Genomic DNA, 11256 nt, shown 5'->3' on the forward strand with positions numbered 1-11256 from the left:
CAAACGTCAACGCCAGAGTTTAACCATCCTCGATTATCCGCCAATAATCTTCCCGAGGCAAGGGAGTTAACTGACTATAAAAGTCCAGTTTCCACCCTTGCCGAACAAGGCTGGTATTATGGAGTTACATTTTGGCTGGACTAACGAGTCTATGCATAGTCCAATCAAAATCGCGCACCGAAATCGAAATCAGGTTCGTAAACTGTCATGCAGAGTTCGGTCGATTGCAGGATTTGCAAAGCCTGTGCACCGCCAACTTGTTGTCAACTGCTATTTTCTAGATCTTTTCAAGTTTTTAATCAAGGTGCTCACATGATTTGATGCATTTCGCGATTTAAGATGCGTTTTATCACAATATAGACCTCGATTGTCGATCAGATCGTCTTGTCTGGGTGCGGCCTTTTTGTTTTCACGAGAGGTGGAATCTGATTGGTCCATAGGAGAGGCATAGAAGGGACATAACTCGTAACAGCCACTGGTGGCGCTACAATCGATCCCAGGAATTCCAGCCTAGTTCGGCAAGGGTAGAAACTGGACTTTTATAGTCAGTTATCTCCTTTGCCTCGCGGAAGATGTCCGCCAATGCGCATTTATCGATCCATCGTGCACTGGCGTGTAAACTTAAAATACTAATGTTCTCGGTTTTCAATGTAGAATGAAAAACCAAAATACCATTTTTCATCAGATGGCTTACGGATTTGTTCTCAAAGTGTTTAATCGGTGGTCGAATGAAAAACAAAGAGCCTTCTATCGTTTTAATATCGAAAATTGGTATTTGTATTTACTTTTTGTTTACAAGGGAACATGGGATTATGTTTATTTAATCATAAATGATTCCTGCCACAGCTTGCAAAAAAAAAGAATCAGTCGCTGGGTAAGTTTATACAAAAATAAATTAGTTCAGTGCAGTCTGGGGTAAGAAATTAATTGACAACGATGTATATGATACCCATCAGCTGTTGTGTATAATGAGAAACATTATTTTACAACGTCTCTTTTTCCAACAGTCTACCAATATCATGGCGGGTTTTACAACGTCACGTTTAGCAATATTCCAGAACTATTACGACGGTTTGTCAACGCCACTTTCAGCAATATTTCAACAAGAAATCAGCTTCATGGGCTTCAGACATTGTAGCCATGTTGCCATCAAACCTGTTGTGACGAAGGCCTTTACCGCTAGACTACCTCAGCGCCTTGTACTTATTGGGAGGGTTGAATCCTTAATAAGCCGATATAAAAGAATGATATTTCCATGCTATGATTATGACATTGGAATGGTAGATCTTTAAGAAGTGTCACCTTTTATCTCTTTCAGGGGGCCGCCTCCGTAGTCTAGTGGCAGAGCGTCCGCCGGGAGAGCGGAAGGTCCGGGGTTCGATCCCCGGTCGCGTCATACCAAAAGACGTTAAAAAGTTGGTACTTGTTGTTACCCCGTCGGGCGCTCGGCATTAAGAAGCTTAAACAAGGACTGGTCGGCTCGGAGTCATTATGCTCTGTCTGAGTGGGGTATTCATGTTAAACTGCGGCATGGTATCTTAGTGAGCTAGCACTATGAATCGGCATCAGTCCGGACTAGTACAAGCAGACACACGCACACACACACACACACACACACACACACACACACACACACACACACACACACACGTACATGCACGTCGCTATATAAGTGCAATAATTTTGGACGCGACGTCAAACCCCATTTCACCTCAGGTCGGTAGCATTTTCGTCAAGAAAATTACGTTAAATTAAACATTATCAATCGAGGTTGTCGTAAACTTTGATTTAAGTCTCAGGTTACAAAGCTCAAATTCATACAAATGAGGCTAATCACGACGCCGACTGAAGATCCCCATTAAGAGGTTCTCGATTTTAAATTTGTAACGTTCAATCCAACAAAATATAAAACGGGATAAAAAGTTAAATATTTATCAAATTTCCTTGTGTGGGTTTCAAAATGTCAAGAGGTAATTTACTAATAGTAATATCAGAGCAGACATAAAAACGAACTGACATGCACGTGGTGTACGCGGTTTTAGCAAAGAATGAACGAGTTGGGTTGATGCCGCCTTCAACGATATTACATATTATTTCTGAATCACTTGTGTGAAAGCGAGTAAAAATATGTGTTAGGAAAGCAAGAAGTGAAGAATGAGCACGGGTAGCGCGCTGACAAACAAGGAATCGGGCAAAGGACCTAAGATGCAAAAACCCATGATCATCGGATACTGGCTCGATCAAGGGACACAATTCCACACAACCAGGTGTGCTACATGTAAATAAGGTGAGTTAAAATTCAACGTGGCATCGGCATTATTTCAGCCATATATACATTCAGTATGTCTGTCTGTCTGTCTGACTGTCTGTCTGGATGTGTGTATGTAATGAGTGTATGTATATGTATAAAAGTATGTTTTTTAAATATGTCACTTCAGATTCTGGTGTCCCCCGCCGTGATATTGCTGGTATATTGCTAAAATCGGCGTAAAATCTCACTCACTCACTCACTCACTCACTCACTCAACATCTTGCTACCTGACATCCGCTATGAGCTGAATCACAGAAGCCATTACGACAATGGCGTTTAATGCACTAACCACCCTCCTAGTCCGTCGTCTTCATGGAAGACGAACTCCTCTGGGATACATAACGCCACATTCAGGAAACTCCCTCAGTGAAAGAGACGCATCGCATTCACTGCTGAGTGTCACATTGTCTTCTCAGCCGCAAAGACGGGCATTGTGTGCCCAGGGAACAACAATGGCGGCCGGAAGTCAGCGGTGTCGGCGGAAGCGCTTTGAATGCTGGTAATCCTTCGATTCACACCTGTAATGGAACTCACCTTACGTGAAGGCATCAGAATAGAATGATCCAGATAATCCAAGACGTTCTTTTATTCGTAATGGAACAGAGCAATCTGCTATAGAATAACGTCGCTGTATTGACCCTGCTGGTATTTAGAAGCATGAATTCAAATTGCGGTGGAGAGACCCGCTCGTTTCAGCCTTTGCCTACGGAACGGAACGGCTTTTAATATACATCATATCAAACATAAATACATACAGGAGAAAAAAACATTTTGTGATCCAACAATAAAGTTGACGAGGGAGCGAGTGGTGTTGTTTGACTTCGAATTGGTGGATACCCGTGCTCGTGGGTTTCACCGAAGTGGTAAACGTCTGAGACCTGCATCACTTCGGGCTTTCCTCCCACATCAAGCTGACACGCCGTGATATTACTGGAATAATGTTAAAAGCGGCGTTAAACCCAACTCACTCACGCACTCGAATTGGTAGAGTTGCAGCTATACTCAGCTAATGACGTATCAATATCGGGGGGGGGGGGGGGGGGGGGGGGGGGGGAGAGAGCCGGCCAAAAACAAATATTTACTTAAAACTTGGATTCAACCAAATACATGTATTACAAACGTTATCAAAACGTTGCAAGGCCTAAAACAACCGCTGAAACACTTATAACCATATAAGGTCAAAAACACAACTAAGATACCCGTATCAATTACATTATATCCAATGTGTTTGTTTCATTTGCTACCATGAAACAGGAGTGCATACTTTCTTTCGCCAGGCAGTTTACGAACCTCCTTTGTGACTGACGAACATCTGAACCACTAGGTTACGGATGCAGCTATATCTGATATTAGTTAGGCTTGGTCAATTCGGACTATATTTCGAAGTAGCAATGACAATAGTTGATAGTTTAAAAGGAGTCTGGTATTTGCAAGCTGCACTGTTATGTCACAAGGTTGAGTACAGTACTGTCGTGTTATAATTGTTCGTGTTATAACGTCGTCATATTTGTAATAATAATAATAATAATAATAATAATAATAATAACGCTTGCATCCCAAGAATCAAGTTGTCCGACTCCCCATTGTTGATCGGTGCCTTAGGTTTGGTACCTCCCAATCTGTTGACTGACATTGGGAGAGTACACGGGTTTGCTACCAGGAACACAGCCCTTCTGACAACCTGGGTAATGCAGAAATGTTCTGGGTGGGTTTGACTAGGCAGCGCTTCCTGGGAGAAGTCCGCTGTCTAGGCTGCTTGTACAGGGGGTAAGGGCCCTGAGCTGATGATGAGCCTAACCAGTCTGACTGTGCCAGGATCACCCAAACCCTCTTTGCAGCATTTGTTTTATTTCAATCTGTCTGATTTGGGTGATCCTGACACAGGCTGGTTAGGCTCATCATCAGCTCAGGGCCCTTGTCCTTCATGTATTGTATATTACAAATAAAGGGAAGCGAGGTATCGCATGCTACTAATAAAGTAAAGCGATGTATTGCGTGTTACGTGTTACGACTAAAGTAAAGCGATGTATTACCTAGGTGACCTTTCAATAATGACGCTGAGTATATATCGATGTATCAATAATGCCTCCATTAGAACACTATGCACATACTGTGTGGCCATTTTAAAAAAAGATTTGAGATTCATTACGCCATGGCAGCTTAATGTGGAAGATGCTGAATGGTATTTCTTGATTATCCAGTGAATTATATCATTCTCCATTCTGTTGTAAAAAATATCCTGCGTTCTTTGGCATAGCTACGTTCTGAAGCGGAATAAAACATGTCAAATCAAATTACACTCATGAGAGAGAAACATCCTGTGCTAAATTAGTGGTACGCGAGATGGAGATGGAGACGCCACTTCCGAAACGAAGTGAGCTAATGGGATTCTTGGTTTACTGTCTGTGTATATTTGTGTCTCGGGTCGCGTGCATATATTTCAAGTATCTGGGGAAGTTAAGCAACGCTGGCGATGGAGTGAAGGAGGATGGGTGAATTCTTGGGCCCTCGTTCACACTGAGGTTGGGAGGTGAAAATAGGGATTAACGTCGCGTTCAAGATGATTGCATTTAAAATCGACCTGCGTGCGTGCGTGCCCTCGCGCGTGTGTGTGTTAATTTTATCATGCTTGATTTTCAATTGAAAATATTTTAAGACAGCGATATAATATTTAAAAAAACACTTCACTGGCGCTTAATCAGCACTCAAAGAATACTTCAACATGGTTTTATGTTTTAAAATATAATTTGAGTTGAAACTTTTTAAAATTAAAAAAAAGTTTTCATAATACACAACTGTCGATGGGTATCTCAGACATCTTATCTTTAAAAATCCAGAAAGTGTTGGTTTTTTTCGGCACAAATTTACGTTTCAAACATGGTTTGGGTCATGTGGTTGCAAATTCTTCAATGAACCAATGTAATTTTATACACAATTCCCCAGGCACAGATTACTTTTAACTGACTGCTGCAAAACTGAATGGTCGTGGGTTCGAAGCCCAGTTCAACCTGATTATGTTTCTCGGTTTGTAATGAGTGTCTGAGTACGGTTTTAGGCCGCTTTTAGCAATACTCCAGCAATGTCACGGCGGGGGACATGGGAAAATGGGCTTCACACATTGTACCCATGTGGGGAATCGAACCCGAGTCTTCCGCGTGACGAGCTAACGCTTAAACCACAAAGCTACCCCACTTTCTAGGTTTGTAAACACCATACCCATCCTCTCACGTTTCACTAAGGCGCCCGAATTCATTTTGCAGAGTTGCCTCCCTTAGGCGTAGCAGAATCCAATTATCGTTGGTTTGAATCCCCGATTCACCCTGGTTATGGTTCTCGGTTTGTCACGAATTTGCCCGTGCTCGTGGGTTTCACCAGAGAGGCCAACGTCTTCGACCACGATGACCTTGGACGTTCAATCTGACAGGGCGTGATAAGGAGGTAATACTTTTCAAGGCCAAGTTTAACCAATTTCCGATCACTCACTCAACACTCTTCGCCCAAACTTTTTGCTGCAGGGCACGATAAGGCATTTAACAAGCGTGCTTTTAATATACTCTTAAAAGTCAGATTTGTGTGAGGTAGGAAAATACATGTATACGAGGAACCGTACAAGGTATTGAGCCAAAATTTTGTTGAGAGAACACTTGGTGATTGTAGTCATTTCAGTTATCGGTACATAGGAAACGTCCAAGGTGAAGGTCAGCGACCATCAATGAGACGTGTGCCCCCCGTTGGAATCGATAGCGGCCTGACATCTCCTGCCCATGGAAGAGACGAGTATGCGAATCACATCCTTGGGAATGGTAGCCCACTCGGCCTGCAACGCAAAAGCCAACTGCTGCAACGTCTGGGGTTGTGGTTTACGTCGGCGTAGCCGTCTATCATATTCATCCCACAGGTACTCTATCGGGTTTAAATCCGGGTATCTGGAGGGCCAGGGGAGAACATCAACGTTGTTGTTGTGTAGACAGGCACTTGTGATCCGTGCTGTATGCGGTCGAGCGTTGACTTATTACGCCATGGCGAATACACCGTTGCCATTGGCTGCACTTGGGAGGACGCGTGGCAGGAGAATTTCGTTGATGTATCGTTGAGCCGTAAGATTGCCCTGGATATGGACCAAACCTGTCCTGGCATGATGAGAGATATCCGCCCACATCATAACGCAACCCCCACCAAAACTGTCCACTTCCTGTACGCAGTTTCCGGCGTTACGTTCTCCCCGACGTCTGTAGACCTGTGCTCTTCCATCCCCTGGACGGAGGACAAATCTTGATTCGTCGCTGAACCAGACATCTCTCCATCGCAGTTGAGGCCATACCCTGTGTTGACGACACCAATGCAGTCGTTATTGACGATGTTGTCGACTCAATATGACGCGTCGAACAGGACCTGCTGTTCTTAAACGGTTTCGTACGGTCTGGTCGGTGACTCTGCACAATCCCAGTATTTGGGATGCGGTTGAGGTGGCTGTGGTCGTCCTTTCACGTAGGTGGTGCAGTCTGATGTAGCTATCCTGGGCGGGGGTGGTTACTCTTGATCGTCCCATGCTGTTGAAACAGATCCCATAGCCTTGTGATGGTGCTGGGCGCTATATTGAAAACCCTGGCTACAGCCGATCGGGATTTCCCTGCCTGCAAACGGCCTATGACGTTGTTTCTTTGCACTTCTATTATTCATGGCATGTTGTTGAACTGTCACTGTTCGATTGACGTAGATGCCAGGCAATCAAAAACCCTGCATTTTAATACCGTACACAGTGCTGCTGCACGTGCAGTACGTGCAGCTCCATGGCCCTTTTGTTAACGCACAGGGTGCGTTTTTCCGAATCGTACGTGTTTCCCGACTAATGGTTTGTATGTCCTTGTTGTGATCATTCTGATCGGAGAAATTTGTCACTGACACTATAACACATTAACCCTCATTATTTTGCACCTCTTGGTCCGCTAATTTTGCATTTATGGCCAAAAATATCCGTATTGCGTTCATTTGTTTTGAAGAGTATATCTTTTTTCTTTACATATTTTAAACTGTGTATGGATCTATCATAAAGTTTAATATTAAAACTAAAAGCGACTGATTTCTATATATTTCACACTCAGAAATCGGAGAAGGCACTCCAAATTGTCAAAGTAAAAATTCATAAGAGGCTATAATTTCAACCACCGCTACCACTAACAAGGCAACCACTGCTACCACTAACACAACAACCACTGCTACCACGAACACAGCAACCACCGCTACCACTAACACAACAACCACTGCTACCACTAACACAGCAACCACCGCTACCACTAACAAGGCAACCACTGCTACCACTAACACAGCAACCACCGCTACCACTAACACAGCAACCACCGCTACCACTAACACAGCAACCACCGCTACCACTAACACAGCAACCACCGCTACCACTAACACAGCAACCACCGCTACCACTAACACAACAACCACCGCTACCACTAACACAGCAACCACCGCTACCAATGGCGAAGAGGCAACTAACGGGATCAGGTGGTCAGGCTCGCTGACTTGGTTGATGCATGTTATGGTATCCCAATCACGTAGGACAATCACTGGATTGTCTGGTCCAGACTTTATTATTTGCAGACGCCGTCATATAGCCTGAATATTGCAGAGTGCGGCGTTAAACAACAACCAACCAACCAAAACTAACATCCACCGCTACCTCTACTACAGACCTCCCAACCCGTAATATCGCACGCTTTAGGATTTAAATCTCATAAAACCCCGCGGTGAAGTGTTTAATCCTATTGACAAACAGAAAGAAAAACCTGAAACAACATTTATCAACAATAGTCAGCTTCAAACACACTGTTTATGAACCTTGGGAAACGGACGTAAAATATCTCTTGCTGTCGTACAAGTACAAGAGATTTTAAAAGCATTGTGATTTATCAGCGTCTCCAATCTCAATAAAATCAGATCTTAGTTCTTGCTACCGCTAAACACGACCTTTCATCCAACCAATGAGAGTGTCGCTTACCAGATCCTGAAAGTGACAGTCGGAATGTGTTTTCTAATCATGCAACGTCGAAATATTTAACAGAGGGTATTCCGAACGACAGTTACGGGTTTTATGATTATACCCATACAATCTAGGCCATATATAAGCCATTCCAGAATGTTGTTTTGGTCGGTTTTAATTTTTTCTCTCTATTACTCCTGGAGATATAGAGAAAATATATAGGTGAAATAACAAATATTTTGTACAAGACAACGGGATAGTAGTTACAACACATCATGATCAATAGTATGACTGATTCCACGGTCAGGTCGAGCAACACTTGGGACTATAGCCTTCTAGTAACATGGACATCAGGGTTGTATTGCGACGTTCAACACCACAATGATTATGTGAAATGTTTTCCGTTTGCAGGTGGCGAACACACTAAAGACTAAATGAGCTCAACACTACAACGGTACCAGAAAACATCCATGACAGATTCCCTAACACAGTCACTGTGACAAAATACTAATACATAAAAGTTTACAAACTCGTGTGTTTCGAGTACATCGATCAGATGCTCATTTAAAGCCTTTCGACACACGCAAGTGGTTGACACTGCGCGACAAGTTCTCAAATGTTGAAATCACTTGTTGCTTAAAATACCTTTACAGTACATGTATATGTATCAAATTATTCTGGGACTTTTATGTTTTATGGGTTGGTTTTCAAACATTCAATGGTAGTACTGTTCCTATTGCATGGAACACACAGAGAGAGAGAGAGAGAGAGAGAGAGTACGAGAGAGAGAGAGTAAGAGGGAGAGAGAGTAAGAGAGAGAGAGAGAGAGAGAGAGAGAGTAATAGGGAGAGAGAGTAAGAGAGAGAGAGAGAGTAAGAGAGAGAGTGAGAGAGAGTAAGAGAGAGAGAGTAAGAGAGAGAGTGAGAGAGAGTAAGAGAGAAAGAGAGAGAGAAAGTAAGAGAGAGAGAGTAAGAGAGAGAGAGTAAGAGAGAGTAAGAGAGAGAGAGTAAGAGAAAGAGTAAGAGAGAGAGAGAGAGAAAGAGAGAGATAGAGAGTAAAAGAGAGAGAGAGAGAGTAATAGGGAGAGAGAGTAAGAGAGAGAGAGAGAGAAAGAGAGAGAGAGTAAGAGAGATAGAGAGTAAGAGAGAGAGTAAGAGAGAGAAAGAGAGAGAGAGTAAGAGAGAGAGTAAGAGAGAGTAAGAGAGAGAGTAAGAGAGAGAGTCAGAGAGAGAGAGAAAGAGAGAGAGAGAAAGTAAGAGAGAGTAAGAGAGAGAGAGTAAGAGAGAGTGAGTGAGTGAGTGAGTTAAAGAGAGAGAGTAAGAGAGAGAGAGAAAGAGAGAGAGAGAAAGAGAGAGAGTATGAGAGCAAGAGAGAAAGAGAGAGAGAGTAAGAGTGAGTAAGAGAGAGATAGTAAGAGAGAGAAAGAGTGAGAGAGAGAAAGAGAGAGTAAGAGAGAGATAGTAAGAGAGAGAAAGAGTGAGAGAGTAAAAGAGAGAGAGAGAGAGAATGGCGTCCTTCGTGGGGATTCCGGGGGTTCAGGTTGAAAGCGTGACATTATATGCTGTTGGCGGGGATCGTTGCTCGTGATATCAATCACTTGTTTATCTGGTCAAGACTCAATTATTTGTAGGCTGAGGTCAACATGGAATATTAGTTGTAATACTGCTGAGAGTGTCGTTAGTGTAGATATACATTGTACCATGGACTCTAAATGTACACCCGTGGCTATCTACGCCGACCTACCCTCTCAAAGAGGCGCACCTGTGAGTTACCACCAAACATTCTAACAATGCAAAGTATGCAGGAGTAGGTGGTATCCGGATGAAGCATCCCCCACAGAAGCCCTCAGCTCCATGACTTGTGAAGAAGCTCGGTGTCTGCTCTCTGCAAACACATACATGTAAAGGTTGACCACTCTAGCTCAGTCTACTACGTCTGGTGTAAGGAGATCGTCGTACAGAGGCCACACCGATACCTTGCTGTCTGTAATCGTCGCAGGTTTTATAGGTACACAACATGCCCGTAGGAAGGAATTTCATAGTTGGGGGGTTGGGGGCAACACCCGAGCCCATATTATTAATCAGTGCGTACGTGGGGGCGTTTGTGCGTGTGTGTGAGGGGTGGGGGCTGGGGTGGGGGCTGGGGTGGGGGAGTTAAATCGACCCTCGCCAATAGCATAACGCGTGAACACTTTTCCTTCCCACCGTTGAATGCGATTGCGATATGCATTAATAAATAAACGAAGACTGCCGCTTGCTTGTGTTGTCCGATAATATCTGATTAGATTCGTCAACTGAAGCATAGCTGAAGTAAGATAAGACTGAGTTACCTGTAGTACATCGTGAATGTATATTTAGTGTACGAATCAACTATCGGTATTTCTACCCGTGTTTGAGAATTGTCATCCCCTTATATTCTATATACAGTAAACTACGGTTATAACGAACTCAAGGGGACCACTAATTTTAGTTCGTAATAACCGTAGTTCGTTATAAGCATATATACAACATATATACAGCAAATGGTCGGGACTGAAAAATAAGTTATAAGCGTGTTCGTTATGAACGTAGTTTACTTTACAAAGAACATTGACGCTATCAAGAAAAATGTAATGATCATTTAGATAAGCTGTCGAGGCATATGGGTCTTTTTTGTCTTTCCGCGACTGGATTCATTTTTTGTAAGTTTAGGGGGCTCTGTAGTCTGTCATACAGACCCTGAAACACATATATCTAATATATCCCATGCAAGTCTATAATATTTGACAAGTCTAGATTACTGCAGTATCTGAAATCTGGGCTCCTTATTTTAAAATTATTATTAGGATAATTTAACTCTTTTTTTCTGCACGATATGTTCAGAAGACTAGACGTTAGTCTAGGGGAATTGCTCTAATTTTTGTATCAAGAACTTGTTGTTCTATATATACCATTTTACCTAGGAATAATTAAATACA

Source organism: Haliotis rufescens, unplaced genomic scaffold, assembly GCF_023055435.1.
Source record: "Haliotis rufescens isolate VD_foot unplaced genomic scaffold, xgHalRufe1.0.p SCAF_8, whole genome shotgun sequence".
In the NCBI taxonomy this organism is placed as follows: Eukaryota; Metazoa; Mollusca; class Gastropoda; order Lepetellida; family Haliotidae; genus Haliotis; species Haliotis rufescens.